Source organism: Solanum stenotomum, chromosome 11 (genome assembly GCF_019186545.1).
Source record: "Solanum stenotomum isolate F172 chromosome 11, ASM1918654v1, whole genome shotgun sequence".
NCBI classification, from domain to species: Eukaryota; Viridiplantae; Streptophyta; class Magnoliopsida; order Solanales; family Solanaceae; genus Solanum; species Solanum stenotomum.
Window position 1 is genome coordinate 34,292,201 of NC_064292.1, and position 7,142 is coordinate 34,299,342.

The 7,142-nt window shown below is 38.0% G+C and overlaps 1 pseudogene; it reads right to left on the bottom strand.

Annotated features, from left to right (window-relative positions):
* Positions 1–3,970: 3,970 nt before the first annotated feature.
* Positions 3,971–4,502, bottom strand: LOC125843584 (non-specific lipid transfer protein GPI-anchored 5-like; annotated as a pseudogene).
* Between the last annotated feature and the right edge of the window lie 2,640 nt (positions 4,503–7,142).

Below are 7,142 nucleotides of genomic sequence, written 5' to 3' on the forward strand. Positions count from 1 at the left end.
GTTTGCACGATTCCGAGTTCGTATGAGTGAGTTATGCCCGTTGGAAGCTGGGTTGTTAGATTAAGGAAATGTCCAATACGAAATTTTAAGGGGTATTTTAGTCTTTTCATTGCCCTATTATTTTAATCCCTTTTTAGGAGTTTAATATGGGACAAATCTAATTATAGTCAGTTTTAGAATTTAGGATTTCACGCTAGGGCTAAGGAGAAGAGAAAAGAAGAAAGGGAAAAGGGCAAATTCATCAAGATCGATCAAGAAAGTTGGTGCTTTGCCTAGGATTTACTTCTATCAGGTATGTGAGATCACATAACGTTGGGTTAGTTCACCCACGCGCCAACCATAATTCAATTCAGCAAATTTAAGTCTTTGAAAGTTTAGAAATTTAGTTCTTGATGAACATTGTTGATGGTTTCGTTTGAATTCTTATGGGTTGTGTTGTTGAAAGTTTCTTGCTATTTGATTCATGTTTCCGAGTGTAATTCAAGTTTGAATCTATCATATATTGAGGCAATAAATGATTCTAAGTATTTGGAGAAATAACTAATTGAAATTAGAGGGTTTAGAGTTGAAGAATGAAGAAGAAAATTTGGGATTTTCCAGGGGATAAAGGTGGGGTGTCGCGCAAGCCAGTGCCCCCCAAAAGGATCTCTAAATTATCATCCATGGGGCGTCGCCAAACATCGTGCCCCAGACCAGATTCTGAATATTGAGGGCTGGCGCCCTGCGTCTCTCAGAACGCCAAGAACGCCAGTTCTCCCCATTCGTTCCCCACCCTTTCGTACTTGTTCCTTAGCAATGTACCTATATTTTCTACTTTATTCCAACACTCTAAAGAACATCTAAACATCATGAAATCATCCATAAGCATGAGATCATGAACCTTGAATCCATAATCCAATTCAAGAGAAGTAAGAGTCAAGGCAAGAGAAGTTCTTAGAGTTTTCCAAAAGTCTTTCGCAAGCGTTTTAACTTTGTTTTAAGACTTAAGTTATGAGTTCAGTAAAGAATAAAGTTGAAGTTCATTTCTTCATAAGTATATGGGGATTAAGTATTCCCAAAGATATTCAAAATGTTTTCACATTTAAATAAGAACGGAAATTGAGATTTCCAAAGAGCCTTCGGGCTAATTTTCAGAAAAAATAATCGTTTTCTAAATGAAGCAAGAGGGGAAACTTTGATTTCAAATATATCCTTTGAGCTAAGTTTTTGAGCACTAATCTCAAATCACAGAAGAAGTATGTCTTTTAAAACATAAGAGCTAGTATATTTTGGGAGTAGTATTGAGCACCGAATTGGTGGCGAGCATGAGTTTTGATAACTCACGTCTCCATAAAACCATGTAGCCACCATGGGTAGAAAAGGGTCATACTTTTTAGATTAACCCTTTTCACAATAGACTAGTGGATCCACTTAGTTGTTCAGGTCCTATACCTTTTGCCGAGTGTAGGATGCGCTGACAGAGTGAGGTAGATCGTTGTATCATCACTATAGCTCTTATGTGATGGTTGTCGGTTAGTGAAACTCCCATATATGTTATTGTATTTTTGTATACATTGGTTTATTGTATTCCTACATACATTTCAGAGTTATGTTGTATGCTTGTGTATACACAGAGTTGACATCATGTTTTAAACAACTCTTCTTTATATTGCACTTGTTTTAAACTACTTTATATTGAAATGAGTTTAGTTAAGTATTAATGAGTTGAGAAGAGCCAAGGTAAGTGTTTCTTTCAGAATCTCTTTCAAGCCTATGTTGTTTTAGCATTCCAAATCGCATATTCGTACATTCAATGTACTGATGCCAGTTGTCCTGCATCGTCTTATGATATAGACACAAGTAACTAGGATCAGCATTCCCGTGCACTGTTGATCTAGTGAGAAGTTCAGAGTTAGTCGGTGAGCCTCCTTGCATTCCGGAGGATCTATTTTCATTGCTTTCTATTTAGTTCATTAGGATATAGTGGGCTTTGTCCCAACATCCATCTCAGTTGTTTTAGAGGCTTCATAAGTAGTCAGATGTTAGTCCTTTGAGTCTTTTCATTATCATTTCTTATTATTAAGACTTGGGTTGCCACTTTTGGCCAAGTTGAATGATTAACCTTTAAACATTCTCAGTTATTTTATTATTCAGTTCAGTTAAGTGTTATTGATCATTATAAGTATGAATATTGTCTTCCGCTGAGTTAAGTAAGCTAGGACAAGGGTTCTCTTCGGGCCAGCAGTGGTCTTCGATTGCTAGTCCTGCCCAGGGTGTAGGCTCGGAGCGTGACATGCCTCTATACCACCGACAAGGTATATTGGGTCCTCTCGATTGGGCATTTACATCGGATTCCACGTTTAGCTCACGTGATTTTATGTCGGTTAATAATAGCTCCCACAGTTAGATTCTGGTGTTGTCATTGCATTCAGTTTAGTTCATTTTCAGTATATCTCAGTCTCTTTATCATGTTCATATTATATCATTGCTCAGTATCCTTTGTTCAGTTATATGTTTGTTCAGCTTTATCCTATCCTGCATGCTTAGTACCTTTCAAGTACTGATGCATACTCTGTGCTACATCATTCGTGATGTAGGTTTAGGTCCTCAGCGTTCAGATCATGTGTAGATCGGTTCTCGATCCATGTTCGGCAGTATCATTGGTGAGTCCTCATTCTTCGAGGATGGTAGACATGTTTCTTTATTATTCAGTCTTTCATTTCAGTTTCAGTTTTGCTAGAGTAAGCTGGGGGAATGTCCCAGCATCTCTAGTTTAGAGGCTTTTATTCAGACATAGTTATATTCAGTTTTGGTTTTGAGTTTGATCTTCTAGTTTTTATTAAACTCACCGTCTTTTATATTCAGACAGTATTAGGTATTCCCCATTTCACTTTACATCATGTTTTAAGCTTCCGCACAGTACTTCTTATTTCAGTTTATCTTACTATGCTATGATATGCTAGCTCAGGGTTTGCTTGGGCTCACTTGTGATCCTAGGTCATATGTTTACGTCCTGGGGGTAGCCTCGGGGCTTGACAAATCTCATATCTCAACTTCTAAAATGTTGGTACTAGCAACGCCTTAATAAGTAAGTCTGCAAAATCATCACTTGAACAGATCTATTGAACTTCTATGTCACCATTTTGTTAAAGATCACGTATGAAGAAGAACTTTGGTGAAATGTATTTTCTCCAGTCTCCTTAATGTATCCTACCTTCAATCGAGTTATACATGGAACATTATCTTCATACATGGTGGCTGGAATATCCTATTTCAAGGAATAATGACATAGTTTATGGTATCTGCATAATCAATAATATGTATGTGGCCTTATTCCTTTCCGATCGCACTCAAAGTTGTCACAGAATGGGATTAGGATTTGCATCAATCAACTATAGTATAACCAATGATGCCGATCACCCCTAAAATGGTTTGAAGTCCTTGACTGAGGTCGTTGCATTACACAAAGCCTCCTAGCGATACCATGGTAGTAAGGCCATGAAGATCTTCACTTGGTCACCACCTCCTTTGTTGCAGGTGAGAAAGGGCCTTTTCAATTTATTCGTCCTCAGGGACTCTTCCGTGCACTCATTGCACTAGTACATGATATTTTTCAATTATTTTCATGAGATCAGAATTGATCTTTATTTATGTTAAGAAATATCACAACCATTGTGGTACTTAATGAAATTGCTTTAAAACCTTTTAAATCCTCCAAGGATATTCATATAACTTTTATCGTCTAGCATTACAACCCCACTTACCCCCTCCCAGAAGGAATGAGTATTACATAAATTGGGACGAAAGAGTACATATTACCAATAGTGATTGACGAAATACAATACAATGCCTAATCGGCCCTGGTGGAAAACTGACTACTAAAATGAGCAAATGTTTGAAACGAAGTAGTCCATTTTCATGACAGACCGAATTAGTTAATCAAAATATAGTAGATACAATGCACTGAAAAGTCTACGGTAGGTAGACAAAGTTAGGTGATGTTGATTATTGAAGCATAAGAAGCAATAAAGAGAAAGAACAAGGAAAAAAGAGCTGCCATATTGGTTGAAGTTGCATCACTGGAACCTCCTTGTGATGCAGATCCACGTCCTGTCATAGTTGAAGACATAATATACTAAAGAACTTTCTGTTAACGAGTTTTATGTGGAGATTTTAGAGTGAATATTCTTCTCTTACCGTTGCAGCGGCTAGCAGGTGGAGTCTGAACTTTGCAAGCGGTAGTGAGGGCCGATGCCTGAGTCTAGTTAATGTTAAGTCCTATGTCGGAGTCACCCCCATTGAGAACCTGCCACAAGCACTCTGGATTTTCATCAACCACCGTGCAAAGTTGCGTGCAACAACTTGAGAATTGTGGCGAGGATCTGTCTGCATAGTAGTTCATGCAAGATAACATGCTGACCAACACGTTTGTGCATTCATTTATTTCTTGAGCAATTACTCCAGCCCATGATCACCGCGAATACAATCAAGGTAAGAGTCATTGCGTACCTCTGATCAGCCATCTTTTTGTAAAACTCAATACCAGTGATTGTCATGATTTCATGACATGACAATCATTCATTACACAAATTCAAGCATTTCATCTATTGCCAGAGTGTGACAGGCCTAATTCCATCCACCATAAGAGAATATATGTCACGACCCAAGGGTACCCCCTAGATGTAACATGGTGTATAGAACCCCGAAGGACTCCATACAAGCCACTTAGCTCTCATAACATAAGAAATAGAACATTAAAGCATAAAACAATCATTTTAAGTCCAAAACATTTTATAAAACGAAAAGCGAAAGTCTAAACTCATGCCTCATCATAGCCATCTATTAAAATCGAATGAATTTTGGCCTAGAACATACATCATGTCTAAAAAGGAAATACAAGAAAGAAACTAAAACAATAAACTCCATACTCGAACCATGAGGACTCACCAAGCTCGGGAAGAATCAAAGTCCAAACTCTAGCCACTAAAATGGGAACCCTGTCTGTCAGACCCTACAGTTGGGAAAAATATAGGCAAGGGTATGTGTTAGTACAAAAATGCACCAAGTATGATTGCCATGCTTATAAACATTTAAAACATGCAAAATGGGACATTTCATTTCATAACATGCAATTGGCGAAACTAAAACATCATATGAAAGAGTTATAAAACATAAGTCATAAATCATGGTCAATGCAAGCTAACATCACCTTTAAACCTTTGAAAATATGTGAAATACTCCTTGACGTAACCTTAGTTCACTTTTAGCCTTGTTGTGGGAATTATCCTTAAGCGACATAGAGACCATGTGAGCTATAACATGATCACCCGGTGTCTTCCACACCGAAAAGGGTTGTTATACTTGCCTAAGGTAGAACCATGAACTTCTAGCTTAAGTGGATCCACTAGCTAATCAACCAATGGGGGCACATAGTTATGGCATAAGGGGTTTCTACTAGAAACCCGACCTCTACTAGCGGGAGGCTTCCATTTCATGAGACTTCTTCTAGAAACCTGACCTCTACTAATGGTAGAGCTTCCATCTTAATGTCAATATCCACTCGGTGCTAAGCATAAATCCCACGAAATATTATTTTCTTACTTATTCTCATTATCCATGGAAAGGCATGTAATTTCGCCAATCCAAGCTAGTTCATTAGTATAGTTCTTATTCACTGATTCAATTATGTGAGAATAGCCATGGTGATTGAAGAAAACCCTAACTTAAGTGGGGAATTCTACCTTTTGAAATAGAGGAATTTGGGAACTCCATGGATAGAACGAATCCATGGATGAAAACTATCATACCTCAAGTCACATTTCTAGCCTTCAATGGAGAAATTGGATCCTTAGCTTAAAACCCTGGGTAAATCCTTCTTCTTCTTCTTGAAGTTTCTAGAGAGAGAATATTTGGAGAGGTTTTGATCTTGTTTTGGGAATTTGGAAGAATGAAGTAAATGGTTCTAATTTGGGGTTAAAAAGACTTATATAGGGGTACTAAACGTAGTCAAAACGACATAGTATAGGAACTAATTAATTAGGAAAAGACCCAACCGGCCCTAAATATAACTACCAGTAGTGACCCACTGAATCCTCATCGACGGACCGCGGATGGACCTACGGTCCGTCCTGTCAACCATCACTAACTATAGAGATTTTTAGGCCATCAACAAACCCTTAGACCACGGACCGTCGATCGACCTACAGCCCGTAGGTCTAGTAGTCATTCATGGCCTTGAAAAATCTGAGGATGGTCAATCCACAGGCTCCACCTACGGACCGTCAGTGGTCCTCGTGGATGGCACCTGTCAGTTCTGAATTTCGGCTCCTTACCCTTATTCGGATACGTGTGTTACAATATCTACCCCTGGGGATCATTCATCCTCGAATGAGATGTAAAATGGTTCTAAAAGAGTAGGAGAGGAACTAATCAACCCAAGCTAACAATGAAATACATGTAACCAAGAAGGAACTATCGACTACAAGCTAGGACATTCTCAAAACATCATAAAAGGGTGAATCTAACTCTAAAATCCCATCATGCATACAATTTCATCAAAATGCTCAAAGTCATGAAGGAAACACCAACTCCAAGATAAACATACTCAATGCATCTTATGGAAGTACGAACTACATCTATTAATCCAAAATGCATGAAATTTTCAAAATTTTCTCATGTTTAAGGAGGAACTACCTTCTCCAAGCTAAAGTCATGCTCAACACAATCTCATGGAGGTCATATGCAATTTACTCTCAAAAAGCATATCTAAAGCATATTCATCAATTCAACTCATGAAGTCTATACGCAACTCATACTCAATGTTCAATCAACATGAGGAAAATCAAACAATTGACTCATTTTCTCAAAACATAACTTTTAATGAACATGCATAACATAAGGAAAGCATGAAAAATACATAAACATACATGACTCCCAAAAAAAGGAATAAACTATGAGGAAATCATTACCTCAAGCTAGAGTAGGAGTAGAAGGAAAAAGATGAGGATATCAGGACATCATATCGGCCGCGGCCTCCCAAGTAGTACCCTCAACTAAATGATTCCTCCATAACACTTTTACGGAAGCAACTTCCTTGTTTCTCAACTTCTTGACTTGCCAGTCTAAAATCACAAGTGGAACTTCCTCATAAGGAAGACTCTCAT